At 38.7% G+C, this 16577-nt stretch overlaps 1 protein-coding gene across 2 annotated transcripts in view; it reads left to right on the top strand.

The window, feature by feature from the left end:
- WNT7A (Wnt family member 7A) overlaps nucleotides 1–16577 on the top strand; it is a 327951-nt gene that overhangs the window by 270331 nt on the left and 41043 nt on the right. The gene's annotated exons all lie outside the window — the stretch shown is intronic.

Here is a 16577-nt window from a genome sequence, read left to right as displayed (position 1 = left end):
AGCAAGGAAACAGAACCTAAACTTAGACAACGTAGAAATGTTAGGTGATTTTCCACCATCATACACATATACTTTTATATAGGTATTTATTATATTTATTACACACGTACATATATATATATTTCTATACATTTTATATGTTCATTATAATAGTGTTTTTTTTACATATATATATATATATATATATATATATATATATATATATATATATATATTCTTTATACATTTTTATATGTGTTTATACATATGTCTACATATACATTTTTATATACATATAGATTTTTTATATACATATAGATTTATGCACCTTTTATACATATATATTTATGTGTTTTTATAGGGTCCATCATACTTCTATATATTCTGCATTCATAGATAGATTGTATTTAGAGTTAGATGGAATTATATGTTTCATATACCTTTAAATGAAGAATGTTTTAATTGATTTTAATTGAACTTAATTGTTAGCATAGATAAATCTGTGTATACAAAGACAATGTCAGTTTAGATGTTATGAGAGATCTGATGAAGCTACTTGCGAAAGCGCTTATCTGTGTCACAATAAATATTCCTGGATTTTCTGTACGTGGATCTACTTGACTTTTATTTTTAAAAAACGTGGAATACTTGCTTTTGCTTCGTTCCTTTCATTTTACTTTTACATTTGTCATTATATTTCACGGTAACGAGCATATTCCAGGTCAGCAGCAGTTCTTTTGGAGTATTTTAAAATTGTTTTGTCTGAGTGCTTTACAAATAATTTTAAAGACTATGAAAGTCAACAGTGAATGAAAATCAAGTGCACATATAGACATATCTATTTATCTATTCATCTATCTATCTGTCTATCTATATAGACCAAAGGGTAAAAAGTCATACAGGCAAACCATTCAGTAAAAACAGCAAGAAAGACCCACCCAAGCCATAGTCTTCATTGTATGTACCTCCTGTATCAGAGGCCCAATGGATATATGCAAATGCACGTTTAAGAACACACCAGTGATGTTATGTTGTCCTATCTCACCTTCATTCTTTGCTGGTTGGGTTGGAACCGAGAATCGGTTCCGACTCGGCCTATACCAAAGCTTGAGAGCTTCCACTGGCTTGAGGCTATACCCTATACCGTCATGCTTAGGGAAGATTACCCAGATCTCCTTTGCCATTAAACTAGATTGGGTGCTTCCTACTAGGGTCCAGGCTAAGTGGAATAATTATTCTTTCTTATATGACTGTTTTTTGCAAAATTTTACTGTGTTGCTGGATTTTGTTTCTCAGTGTGTTAGATAAGTTCTTTAAAACCATTGCGATATTTGAGCAGTTTGTTGCTGCCCATCACCTTTTCGCTAGGCCAGTTGTCTCCCTATCCTGTTTATAATTCCTTTAGTTAGAGAGTTTCCTTGCAAGTCTAAAGTATTTTGTTTCCTGTTCCCTTCTTAATGTAACGTAGTCTGTTTTAGTTAGAGGGCTCATTCTCAGCCCGTTTAACTTAGAGGGCTTCCCTCCCTTTCCTACGCATTTTTATGGTGAGGAGTCATCATTTAAGTTAGAGACTTCTCCTCTGACTAGAGGAGATTGTTGTTTAAATTAGACACTTCTCTGGTTTTCTCCTACTTCCTTGTGGTCATTGTGGTTGTTGCTGTTATTATTGTTATTGTCGATATATAAAAAAGAAAAAAAAAAAAAAAGGGTTGTTGTTAGTTTACCTTTCTTCAGTAGATTTTTCTGGTTGTGTGTGATTATACTGTCACTAGCCATGTCCAAAGACAATAAGGAAACAAAGCCTTCAGGCTTAAAAAAATGTGATAGATGTAGGCAAAAAAATGACCTTGACAGATGGACACACCAGCCATGTGTACTGTTTAGGTGCTGTCCATCTGCAGGAGTCATGCTCTTTTTACCACACTTTTAGCTCCAGAGTTTTATTGGAGAGGAAAAATAAATTAATAATCAGAGGATGAGGCACTGGAAGGAAAACAGAGTTCCTCAAAATCTTCACAATCTCCCAGATTGGACAAGTTTTCCAAAAGAGCTTCTTCATCGGTTCCAGAATCTGAGCCATCAAAGAAGCCAGCAAAAGATTCATCCAAAGACCTGAAGGCTTTTGAGCCCAAAAAAGTTATCTCTTTGGCTCCACTAGCTATTGCTGAGCCAACAGAGAGTCATAGTTGGAGCCGGTCCCCAATTCGGGAACCAGTCTCCTCAGTACTGCATTCTCTTATACTACAATCCATCAGGTCTTTGACCTCATCCTTTCAGCCCTCCAGGAGTCTCTTGGATGAAGATGTGGAGCGGGTGGTCAAAAGGCTGTTACAGACACTAGTGCTGGCCAAGATTCTCTCAAGCTCAGCCCAGAAGGAGTCAGGCCCGACAACCATTACTCCCCCTTTGTCAATTCCTCCTCCGACCTTGGCTTCAGAGCCAAAGTGCTTGGATTTGATTGTAGTAGAACCATCGAGGCTGAGATCTGCTCCTGGATCTTTGGTCCCGACTTCGGCTCTGACCTCTTCGGTGCCATTGTCTATTGAGAGGTCTAGGGGCTGACGCTCCCCCATCAGTTTCGGAGGGGAGAGTCAGGTCGGACAGCTGTTGGATCCAAATCTACCGCTCCCCCATCAGGTCCAGAGGGGAGAGTCAGGTTGGACAGCTGTTGGATTCAAATCTACCCCTCCGGGCCACAGCACAGGTGAGCTCGGTGCCTAGACCGCCTCAGAGTCCACCGCCTTGCATCAAGGGCAGTCTCCTGGTTCTTCAGATCAAGGAGCTCTTTGGAATGGGGTCATGGTGCCTTTAAGGTCATGAGAAGAGTGCTGTCACCCCAGGCAGCTTCACTCTTGGATCCAAGTACTCTTCCCCCAAAAGTGCCAGAGTCTGCCTCTCTGTCATCTCTCCTCCCTAGGCATGGAGACCAAGAGTCCCAGGACATCCCATTGGATGTAACCATCTCTTCTGAAACTTTCCCAGAGTACCTCTGTGGAGAAGTCCCTCAGAAGAGAGTATGTAAGAGGAAACATCTAGACTCCCCTAAGGAGTCTGTCACTTCAGACATGGACCTAGATGATTCAGAAGGGTCCCCACGGTCACTCTCTGAGGATGTCTCATTCGCAGACATCCTAGAGATCCTCAAGCAGAGAGGTGGCTGGAAGTCCATCATCCCTTCTGAGGATGAGTCCATGTACCTGGAGGCTTATGGGTCTCGCCCCTCCATCTCTTGGGTGACTCCGCTTTTTGACCAGCTCTTGAATGTAGTCAGTTGAAAGGCATGGGGCTCTCCAGAATCTGTGGAACCTGTTCTGAGGAGGCCAAATAAATTTATAACAGCGCCCTCTGACAAGGAATTTCTAAAGAAGGGTGTCCCAGTAGATGCTATGGTGGTGGCAGCCTCCACCAAAAAGGAATTGTCTGAGACTTCCTCATCTGTCCATCCACTGAATAAAGAATCTCGAATGATGGATAGGTATGGAAACCATGTGTTTTTTCATCTTCCTTCACTCTAAGAACTATTTGACCCACTTCAGTAGGCTTCAGGGGGATTTCCTGAAAGAGCTAGGAGACGCCCTACAAGGTTCTTTAGCTGCAGGGGTTTCAGATAAGGTAAACTCTCAGCTTGCTACCTTACATTCCATGGTAAACTCCTCCATGTAGCTTATATCTTACACAGCTGATGGAGCGAGCATGGTAGTGGGTACAGGAATCTCCCTAACAGACACTCCTGGATGCGTTTATGAGAATTTGAAGAGCCTTTCAAATCTTCCTTTATCAATGCCCCTTTTGACAGCTCATCCTTGTTTGGGCCAAAAGTGAAAGAGACTCTCACCAGGTGTGAACAAGAGGGAAAGACTCTTTCTGCCATTGGAGTCAGTTTTTCCCTTCCTTCCAGGCCTTACCTAAAAGGCCAGAAGGGGGGAAAAATGTAGTTCTGCAAGTTGCAGAGAGCTTTTCCAGACACACGTGGTGAATCTTCCCCCAAGGGCAGTGGGGGAAGTAGCAATGGAAGACGCTGACCTCACAGGAGATGGGGTCTGCAAAACCAGGGTGACAGGGATACTTTCCTTGGTAGACTCCTTCAGTGCTCCTGAAAGGAAACCCATCTGCTCACCTCTGGAAGCAGTCAGGGGCCACTTATTACTGTACCCAAATGCCTGCCTAGAAATATCAAAACACAAGTGGATACAACAAATCATATCCAGAGGCTATTACATACCCTTTTCCTCTCCCCCTTCAGAAAAAATGTCCAGTCCTGGACATTCCACCCAGCCAGAGGGACCAAACAACCCTAGATGTACAAAGGTTGCTAGAGAAAAGAGTCATCCAAAATGTCCCCACAAACCAAATTGGATCTGGAACTTACTCAAGGTTCTTTTTAGTTCCAAAAAAAGACAGTGGACTGGAAGCCCATTCTGGATCTCAGCAAACTAAATAAGTCTGTAAAAAAGACAAAGTTCTGGATGGCGACACTGCAGTCTATACTTCCCTTTCTGAGGAGAAACAATTGGATGTGCTCTATAGATCTCCAGGATGCATACTACCACATAAAGATGGACAGGTTATCCAGGAAACACTTACGCTTTTGGCTGGGAGCCAGTCAATACCAATTCTGAGCTGTGCCCTTTGGTCTCACTACAGCCCCCAGAGTGTTCACTAAATGCATGGCAGTAGTCATGGCTCACTTGAGACATCTAGGATTCTGGGTGTTTCCTTACTTAGACGACTGGCTCCTAACCGCCACCACCGAGCATCTATTAACCAGAGCAAGAGACACCACTATACACATGTGTTCTTAACTAGGCATCACAATAAACTTTGGAAAGTCTGCCTTGTTGTGATCACAACATATTATATTTATAGGAGCAGACTTAAACACAAGAAACATGGTGGCCAAACTTCCCCCCGACAGGTTACAAATATTACGTCAACAGGTGAAGAACCTCTTTACATAGAAAAAGGTACAAGCGAAGATTGTTCTAAAGATTTTAGGTAAGATGGAGGCAGCAATAACTTTGGCACCCCTTGCTCATCTACATATGAGGATTCTACAATGGCTACTTTTCAACCAATGGTCCATGCAAGAGTTGCCCATGTCACACATGATTATCATAACGGAATCTTGCAAGAAGGACCTGAACTGGTGGCTCTATTCAATGTAGGTGGATTTGGGCAGACCATTCATACCCGCACAACCAATAGCGATGGTGACCATGGACACTTCCCAGATTGGGGGGGGGGGCATTATTTGGGAAAGACTGTCCAAGGAGTTTGGCAGGAATTCAAGAACCACTTGCATATCAATGTCCTAGAGATGAGAGTGGTGCTTTTGGGGTTGGAGGCATTCCACAACTCCCTTCCACTAGGAATGATTGCAATCCAGATAGACAATATGTCAGTGGTGTGGTACATAAACAAACAAGGAGGAACCAGGTCTTACCCCTCTATGCCGAGAGGCTCAAAGAGTATGGCAGTGGGCAGTCTCTTCCCAATGCTTTCTGATAGCAATGCATATCTCGGGGAAATTCAGCGTGATAGCAGACAAACTCAGCAGAGCTATTCAACTAAACAACTACCTGGAAAAATAAAAGGTCATTCAACAAGAGCCATTACAACTTTGTCTACTTTCCAAGCTAGGCTACCCATGGATTCAATTTGTGCTGCAGTGATATGGGTAAAACCTCATATCGTTATCACTCATTACAAAGTGGATTTGGCCTACAGGAACAGGGTTTCCTTTGAATCCACTGTTCTGAAGAGTTGTTCCTTTGAGCCAGCCAAGAAAGAAGATGCTAGGGATGTTGTCCTAACCAGCAAAGAATGAAGGTGAGAAAGGACAACATAACATTAAGAAGTTATGTACATACCATAACGTTCCATGTTTGTTGTCCATCTTGCCTTCATTCTTGCATCCCACCCTCCTTCTCCCAGCCTTTGCTCCTAGAGGATCGAGAGGTCTTTATTGGATATGGAATTCATATCTCTGATTTCCTTCCTTAGTCCTATATGGCACGTGTTATGGGTGTACTTTTGTATATATGTATTTTTGTATATATGTATTTTTTTGTACATGTATATATTTCTTGCTACTGTTTAGTAATTGCAAACAAGAACTGGTAATTTTCCCTAAGCATGATGGTATAGGGTATAGCCTCGAGCCACTGTGAAAGTTCTCAAGCTTTAGTATAGGCTGAGTCTGAACCAATTCTCGGTTCCAACCCAACCAGCAAAGAATGAAGGCGAGATGGACAACAAACATGGAACGTTATGCCGAGTACATAACTTCTTATTTAAGCTACACAGCTTCTGAATGTTCATGATTTTTTTTTTGAAAGACATGCGTAAATGGGTGTGCCTTCGTTGAAGGTTGAACATTGAGTTGGCACCTCAGCATTCGTGAAAATCTACTTCCAATCATTAGCGGACCGGAGTTCCACTGTGGCAACCCCTAACCAGGAAAAGCTGAAAGACAACAACAACAACAACATTTAGCAAGGCTTTACGGATAAATTAAGATCAATAAAGCCAAACCCCACTAGCTGCTGACATGCCATGTTTTGGTCTTTTTCAGACCTCAAAAGTACAGTATAAATGGATTGATTGGTTATAGTTTAGCAAAACAGAACTTAAAGCCAAGTGTGATGTCCATAAACATTAGGATGCCTGCAGAATATCCCAAATAACATTCAATACAAGAGGTAAAAAGGTCACCTAGACAAAGCATTCAATAAAAACTTCAAGAAAGATCCAGACAAGCTTGAATCTTCATTGTGTAATACCTTAAACCTCCTGTACTGGAGAGCCATGGGATATATGCACATGACCCCTTAAGGACATAATAGTGTTTAAGTTACAAAGCTTTTGAATGCCCACAACTTTTCTAGTCTTTGTGGGTACCTTCAGGTTAATAAAACCAAACTCTATTTGCTGCAGACATGCTAATCTCACACCTTTTTCAGACCTCATCAGTACAGCATAAATGGATTGTATGCTGTAGTTTAGCAACACAGAGGTTAAAAAAGTCTGATGTCCATAAACATTGAGATGCCTGCAAACTGTTCCTAATAACATACATTCATACAGAAAGGTAAAAATGTTACACAGACAAACCACTTAGTAAAAAACTGCAAGAAAGACTCAGCCATGCTAGAGTCTTCATTGTGTAATATCTTAAACCTCCTGTAGAGGAGGCCCATTGGATATATGCAAATGACCCTTAAGAACATCCCAGTGTTTAAGCCACATGAATTTTACTTTGAAGGCCATTAAGGTCAATAATGGCAAACCCCACTAGCTGCAGACATGCTATGTTTTGGCCTTTTTCAGACCTCATCAATACAGCTCATGTTACCCAGAAGTTTGTAGAACATCCATAAGGTTGCCACATATTGTTCTTCTGCTTTTCATAAAATTTTAGACTTTCTAGTAAATAACTGAGGTGCCAGATGTTTGGGTTTCATGCATCATATTGTTTAGAAAATGCATGTTGATGCAAACTCTGTTGGTACATTAACCTTTAACTAACCTCTTCTCTGACATTAATAGAACTTGTTGGCGGGATAGATTTGTGTCCCAGAGACTCCCCCATCTGCGGAATAGACTCCCTCTCCATGTCAAGCAGAGTACCTCTCTAGCCCTTTTTAACAGTAACCTGGATGACTGGATGGGACACAGAAAATATACCCCTGGGATTCCGCCTGTGTCCCTGCTGGACAGGGGAAACAGGTGCTGACTTTGAGGGAACATGGGTGAAATTTTTGGCTAGCCTTATAAAGGCCTCCGGGCCAATAGCCTAGTATTATCCTATGAACTTATGAACCTAAGTAATTTGAAGTAATATTTAGAAACTGTACCAGATTTCAACCATGTAGACTGCGGTGGTGGTGCTGCAGTAGCATTGTCACCTCACAGTAAGACGTTGTCCTGTTCGATTCTCAGCTAGAGCGTCTTCTGTGTGGAGACATGCGTGAATGGGTGTACCTTTGTTGAAGGTTGTACATCAGGGCTGGCAACTCAGCACGTAAAAATCTACTGCTAATCATTAGCAGACCGGAGTTCTGCTGTGGCGACCCCTAACCGGGAAAAGCCGAAAGACACAACAACAACAACAACCAGATGTCAACCATCTATCCTTCCATTATGTTTGGCTTCCAGTAATGTGATTAAATGGAATGACAGGCACACCCCTCACACACACATACATGCATACACACACACACACACACACACACACACACAAAAACACACAGGCACGTACACAAATGCACACATACACGCAGTCACATTCAGACAGTCATATACACACACACACACACACACACACACACACACACACACACACACACACACACACACACACACACATTCACATTCAGTCATATGGACACACACACACACACACACACACACACACACACACACACACACACACACACACATGCACACTGACAAATCCACATTCTGTATTTCCTGCCTAAAACCCCCCAATACTGAGACCACTTAGGCAGATACGTGCGTATATATACACACACACACACACACACACACACACACACACACACACACACACACACACACACACACACACAAAGCTGACTCTATTCATACTCCTGCAGAAACACACAATCACGCAAACACACACTGCCACATACATAAACACAGTCATACCCTCACCACCTATGTCTCTGCTAAATTTCACTGAAAATGCTTGCAATGTGGCTTCACCTATTTACTTCAATGGGTGACCATCATCTTTTCTGTGGTATAGCTGTGCAATTCTCTGAATCATCTGAATCACTTGGCAGCATAAATTGGTAGTCACATGCATTTTCAAAGAAGAGCTTATGGCTAATTAGCATTAGACCCTACCCTAAAATGCCTCATTAGTGTAAAATACATCTGGTGGAACCTCCATCTATGATGATGCCTCTGCTTGTGGAAAATCACTACAGTAGGGCAGTCTATGAATTGGAAAGGGTTACAGCAAGGTAATGGTTGCATGTGGTACATCTTACTGCTCACGCTGACTCTTTCTAAATCCCATGGTTTATATGGCAATAGAACATGTAATATACATAAAGAGAAATAGTTCATTGATATTATAAAATATATATAAAGAGAAATGGTTCATCGATATTATAAAAAATTTTGTTAGATATGTATGATGTAAACTGAGACTACAGTAAATTGTTGTACTGGAAATATGTTGAAATATATGTTTGAGTTGTTATGATGTATGTGGTTTCTTTGTCAAAAAATGATTGAGAGAAAAAAGAATGAAACCAAATTACAAAGCTAGTATGTTTAAATATATACAGTGACAAGAGTAAATCACAGAAAATAAAAAACACTGTTTGGTTAGAATATACTTTCTTTATAGGGACATTCTGTAGCAGAACAAAGAGAAAAGTATCATTTTAGCATCAAATCCCTCCTAAAAATTCAATGTTTTCCTCACAAGACTGTAGACAAATAGCCACCATGTTTAACAATCAGTATATTGGAAGGTTGATGTAATGGTAGAGTGGGAGGTTGGTGTAATGGCTAAGGTGTTTACCTTACAAACACAAGTTACAGGGTTTGATTCTTACTTGGGGTAATTGGCTAGGCTTAAAATGGCCTACAAGGGCAGTTACCCTATAGGAAAATTGTATTATAAAAAAAAAAAAAAAAAAAAAATATATATATATATATATATATATATATATATATATATATATATATATATATGTATGTATGTATATACCAGGTATCAGATGCCATTACTGTAAATGACATGAAAATCCTTCTAAACAGTATTATATCATTGAGAAAAAAATCAAATAAAGAAATACATAAACAACAGTAAAAGTGTTACTGTGTTATTAATAGCTTTGAGTCTACTAATTATTCAGTTTGACTGTAGATATAAATAGGGGTATGATTTTAGTTCCGGTGTTCATTTCTGATGAAGTGTTTTGACGAAAATGTACATAATAAACTAGTGGCATTAAATACCAGAAGTGCCGTTTGGGATTATTTGTGGCTGTACATCTACTGGAGTTGTTTGAATCCTTGGTCTTTGGAGTGTTACTGTGTTAGTTACTTATTTATACTGGAGTCTGAAGCTTTAAAAATCTGAACATTCAGACCAGTTCTAGTACCATGCTTTTTACCACAGAAAAACAGGTAAAATTCTTTCATCAAAAGAAATCATTAGCAGTACAGTAAAAAATTAAATGTATTGAATAATGGCTATAATGTGTAACTATGTATAATGGTAATTGCATGACAATGCCAAATGATTCTGCAGCAAGTTCATTGTATCAAACATAGAGTCAGCATGTTTGAAATAGTATTTTGCATTGGTTGGAATTACCAAGTCTTGCCATGCTATTTTTTTAATGGCAGTAGTGACCTTGGATTTGCCATGGAAATGTAGTGGGGTGCAGACCCCCTTTGCAGATGCATAAGTGGATGAAACACTTTTGTATGCATATGTTCTTTTCGGTTCATAGGTAAATACTAGGCTATTAAGCTGTAGAGTTTTACAAGCCTTGCCAACAACCAGAGGTTGGAATCAAACCCTGAACTTTATATCTGTGAGGTAATGAGCTTAAACATTATGCCTAGTGTGTGTGTGTGTGTGTGTGTGTGTGTGTGTGTGTGTGTGTGTGTGTGTGTGTGTGTGTGTGTGTGTGTGTATGTGTGTGTGTGTGTGTGTGTGTGTGTGTGTGTGTGTGTGTGTGTGTGTGTGTGTGTGTGCATGTATGTTCTTGTGCTGTAAAATCTGTATGTGTATGCATGTATATGTGAGAGTCATGTATGTGTTTGTGAAGGGTCGTGGCTGAAGGTTTATATATAGTATATTCCATTGAGCATGCCTTAATGAAATATATTACAACTGTAGATCATGTTAGCTGATACTCTTAACTTCTGTACATTTGCACTGTTGGCTACATCCCAGCCATAAGCCACATCGCCATGACTTATAGTAGGCAATGGAAACCGATTGGCATAAAAAAGCAACACTATACTGACTTAAATCTTTCATTGTTGACTAAATCTCAGATATAGTCACAGAATTAATTTTGGCCAAGTACATTTAAAAATTCTGAATAAAAATATAAATCTCCCCTTATTTTCCTTGCTAAGTGCAGTATGATAAAGCTCCCACCACTCATAATAAACAAAGCAAGAGATACAGTAAAAATAAGTCTTTTTTTTCACCTTTCATCTTGTTTATACATTTCAGTTTCTTCTCAGTTGTATGCAAACAGTTGCATGTCTATGGTGTTTTCTCCCTTCTTGTCAGAGTTCAGAGGTTGAGTCAGGGATTCATTTGAAGACTTGCTAATAAAAACAGAAACAACATAAAGGAAATCAAAGACGACAACATAAAATCTGATGGTGAGTGATAAAAAACAGTTGAGATAAGAGCAAAACAATTAATGAAGCATTTTAAGCATGCATTTATCTCATCTCAGTCATTAGGATCACACTGGCCAGCTAACAGCTGCCTCTGGCTAGAATGCTGTTCAGCAATCAGGAAGCAGGCACACCTTCCTGTTAATTGTTGAGCCCTCTTGGCCATTTATTCTACTGTTACCAAGTAAAAATATGGAAGAAGCTGGAGATAAGGAAGAAGGGAGGAAATTATAGGTTTTCACTAATTCAAGAAAGTCACACTGAGAAACATCTCTAGAGGTTGTCCCTCTTCCCCTGATCAGACGAATACAGGGTGACAGTATTTAAATGGGGAGGCATGAGTGTACTGTGGAATTTGCCTTCTTCCTGAAAAAAATTAGTGTTAGAAAATTCATAGGATTAAGCCATTTATTGAAATGTGGTTTCAAATATGATTATTTGTGAAAACCTAGATTTGCCTAAATGGCATTTCATTACATGCCATAAAGTTGTACACAAAATTAACATGGCACTCAAAAGAGAGTTAGATTTCTCATTAGAGAAAGTCAGCAAGAAAATGACAGCAGTGAAGGCCAGAACACTATTTAGTAAAATAAGAAGAAATTAGAAAGGCACTCAGAATAGAAAAAGCCCCGACCATACCTTTCACCTGTCCTCGATTTTGCATACTGTCCCTGATTTTGCCTCATCCACTAAAAATTATTTGATTTTCTAGTAAATGACAGAGGATTATAGTCAAGTCAATAATTCTAGACATAAATGTTCCATACCTGTCATTATTCAGATAATGCAAGCTAAAGAAAAATCTATTTTTTTCTTAGTCCTATAAGCGAATTAATTCCAATCACGAAAAATCACTGTAGTGGGACAGTCTCTGAATTACCATGAGTTAATGGTCACGATATGTAGGGCTTACTGCTTGCAATATTGCTTTTTGAATTCAGGGGTTAATTTTTCTTTGCCCACTAAGATGCCTACAAACTGTTTTGTCTCTACTCCTGGACATGTTGGTTTATTTTATTTGCTGGGATTATACCTCTCATCATCGTTGCTCAATAATCCTGAACAAAGCCAACCATCAAAACCGTCAATAAAAAGCTTGGCTCTCTCTATAAAGTAAAACACTTTCTCACTCCTCACGCTAAAATTACAATTGCCAGCACACACCTACTATCAACTCTTTTCTATGCCTCCCCCCTTTTTACAAACCTAAACAAGACAACCCTTAACAAACTTGCTTCTTGTTACAATCACATAGCTAGATTTGCCACAAATTCCACCTTTAGAACGTACCACTGCACTAACTTGAAGCAACTAGGGTGGTTAGAGTTTTCCAGCCAACTCCATTTCAACCAACTCAAAACGGCTCACCAGATACTGTATCACCCAGAGAAAACACCAGCTCTGAAAAACATCATTCACCCCTATATTAACCTGCAATCTTTACGCTCCTCCAATAAGATCTTAGCTCAAACTACCAAAGCCAATAATTCTGCTGGGGATTCCCTATTCTCAAACTTTGTAGGTAAAAATGTGGAACTCCCTACCGACCATGCTCACCTCAGAGCCCTCACTCCTACAATTCAAAAAAAAGCTTAAACCCCATCTCAATACTCTCTGGCAATGTCCCTGTTCCAAACCTGATTAACCACTATCATTTACCCTTCTCTTACCTCACTATCCTTAACCGCTTTTTAACAAGGCCTGCCTTTGTAACTGACCTATGTTTTTTTTATATGCTGCTGTTGTTTTTTTTTTTCCCAAGATGTGATGTATCTTTATATTGTATTTAGAACTCAACTATCTTCCTTTTTTTGCATTAACAATGTTCATATGGGGGGCGTGGCTAGGATGCTGAACTGATAGCTGCACTTCATTTCAGCTCTCTTACCTCAATACAATTCCTGACAGGAATTTTACAAAATAATATTTAATTTGAAGAAATTTTTATTACTAACTTATTTCTAATAACTCTGAGCATCTATAAGAAAAATTTTATTGTCAGAACTTGAATAATTCCTGTCAAATTAATTACTGGAAAATCAGCACCAATATCAGCTTTACAGCATGAGTCATCTAAGGAATACAGCACAAGACTCTTCTCTCAAAAAAGACCTGCAGTCTCTCATTACAAATATGCAGGAACTTACAATAAAAATCGACAAGATGGACAATAAAATAGATACTTTTAAAGAAAAGTGCTCACAACAACTGGAACAGCTTCAAGAAATGTTTACACAGCAGAAAGGACAGATATCACTTATTGAACAGTCATTAAGTGACATTGACACTAGAGTCCAAATAGAAGAACAACAAACTGAATTCTTACTTCAACAGAATACATATTTACTAGAAAAGCTTGATGATATGGAAAACCGAACAAGAAGAAATAATATTAGAATATATGGTCTACCAGAAAAATCTGAAGGGGACAATATGATAAACTTTCTTACCACCTGGATACCAGATGTAACAAAAATACCTGAAGCTCTTTCATATGGTATAGAACGGGCATAGATCACTAGCAGCTTCTGGAAATGCTTCTTCTCCGGTAAGAACAAGCCGAGATCTATAATTGTGAGACTTTTACTACACAAGATAAAGATCTTATATTAAGAAATGCTTGGGCAAATTCTCCCATCAAATACAATGATTCATTAATAAGATTTGACAATGATTATTCTACAAAGGTGGTTTCAAAAAAGAAAAGAATTTCTACCAATAAAAAACCTTGAAGAAAAAGCAACTGAAAGTCCATCTTTTATTTCCAGCAAGACTGAAAGTTTTTCTACCAAATGGAATAAAAATCTTTGAAACAGTAGATTCAGCAATAAAATACCTTACCAACAACAACATCCTAACACATGAAGAATCTATGGACTGAACAATAAGTACAATCAAGAGAAATGCTGAAGTAAATAATTGGAAAACTGTTGAGCAAAAGAAAAAAAAAACTAAAGGACAAATAATCTTACATATGTTATATTCTGTAAAAATCTAAATAATAATACTAACAACAAAAGAAAAGTTCTTACTGTCTTCAAGTTACACCAAAACAGGCACTGTTTTCAATTATATTTTAAATGTCAAAATTAGCATGAATGTAAATACATTTATCTCAAATCACATCAATATACTAAGCATAATTTAAACATTACTCTATTTTTCATTATTATCCATCTATTATTTTCATATTCTTAATCAGAGTAATCAATGCATAATAATGTTCCCAAATAGTTTATTTATTTATTTATTTATTTTCTCTCTTTGTGTTTTGTTGTTTTTATTTGTTCTCTTCTTTTTATAAAATCTTCATTAACTTATAATACTTTAATCAGTATATGGTTATATTGCTTAATAGGTATAGTAATGGCTGCTATATAACTTATTATTAGTTACATCCCTGATAGTATTACTTCTTATAAGTTAAAAGTGTCCCTGTTTGGATAAACGCTAATGCTGGGCAGAAATGTGTTGCTTTTGAAATGAAGTATTTCAGTTAGGATGTATCATAAGACTACTTTAAATAATCTTAAAAGATGTTCTGCCTTTGACCCATATGCACATACTGATATAGTCCAGTGAAAAATATGTTTTAAGTGATATTTTGAGGCTATAAGTCATGTGTGTTGTGGCTCCAGACATCCGGAGTTGAAAGATGCTTGTGACTAGCTTAGATATCCTGTTGTCTTTTCTTTTGTAGAGAAATAAGGCATAGCATGTTTAAAATGCAAAGTTTGACAGTTGTGAACACTTCTCCAAAACTAGAGTGCTTGCGTGCACACTACATGAGTTTGTCACCAAATAAGAGGAGGGAAAAGAAAAAGAAAAACACATACCTTTTCCGCTTGGTTCTCGAGACAATTTAACAGCCACAAACATCACTAGAAACTTGAGTTACTTATTGCTTGTCGCATTTACTTGTGTACGCCATCCCCTGACTCTTTCTAATTGACGTCTAGTCAGAAAATAAGCTAGGTTCACATTTAAAGATACAGAAACCTAAATTCCTTCTAAGGAAACATAAATAATATAAAGGTTCATATAAATATACACAGATATTTATTTTTGAAGCACTTTCAGTTTATGGCTACTGATGTCTTCTAGCACCTTGATAGATAAGGACATATATCTGCTTGTCTTTCTATCAGTTTAGATTTCCAGACATTTTAGCTATCCCTTACTATGTTTTATACAGCAGAGTTTAAAAGCAGAAATTAATCATCAGCAAATAAAATCACTGCTGTTTTAGAAATTCTCTAAAGAGACTAGTAAATGTCAAGCAACTGACAGGTTTGTTTTGAGGAGGGTTGCCATTTCCCACGCTGGTGCTCCTGCAGAATACTACTGATGTCCTGCTGCCAAGGTATGCCCTCGGGTGGGCAGGTGGGATGCAACAAGAAGGTTGGATGTGCATTTGGCAAATCAAACATTTAGATGGCGGTATGGTATACTAGATGGAGAAAGTGGAAGCAATGATTGTATAGGCAACTATAATGAGTAACATAACAACAGTGGATTTGACCCAGTGTGTCAATTATACAATGTTTATATCCCATGTGGCTTTGGGCTTTGTCGAAGCATCTGTGTTCTACACACATATTGTGTTGGATCTGATTTGAGTGGAAGGGGGAGAGGCTTAGCCCACACCCTAATTTGTTACTGGGTTGCCATGCATCATGGGCATGCATTGTGGCAGGTACTCAACAGGCTATCCATCCTTAGATGGCTCATGCTGTTCCCATTTGCTCATCTGAATGGTGACTGCGGCTGTGCTCTTCTTGTTATGTTGCCTGGCTGTGGCTTCACCCTTCTTATAATATTGCCTGGCTTTTTACATTATCAAGAATGACACAATACTAGTGTATGCGGGTATATCATGTTACTGTTAGTGTGGACAAGGATGCTTGACAATGTAACTATGATTCTTGGACCTTTCTGCAGATGGGTGTGTTGTCTGGCAGTTGAGAGCCTGGTTGTTCCTGATCAGCGGACCTGTATTTTTGTGTTTCAATGTGACTGCATGAAAGGATGCCAGTATTGGTCTGCAAGTTTGGTGGGCAGTAGATTCGTTGGGGATTGATTTGAGGAGACACTTGTATTATGGCTGGGGCACTTGACATTTGATAAATGTATCCTCTCAATGATGCGTTCTGTCTGGTCATTGGCTGTAAAACAGCTTTTCTGAG

This window comes from Protopterus annectens, chromosome 7.part0 (assembly GCF_019279795.1).
Source record: "Protopterus annectens isolate FY-2018-M chromosome 7.part0, PAN1.0, whole genome shotgun sequence".
In the NCBI taxonomy this organism is placed as follows: Eukaryota; Metazoa; Chordata; order Ceratodontiformes; family Protopteridae; genus Protopterus; species Protopterus annectens.
Note: the sequence above shows the minus strand (reverse complement) of the source record. Positions and strands in the feature narration are given on the sequence as shown.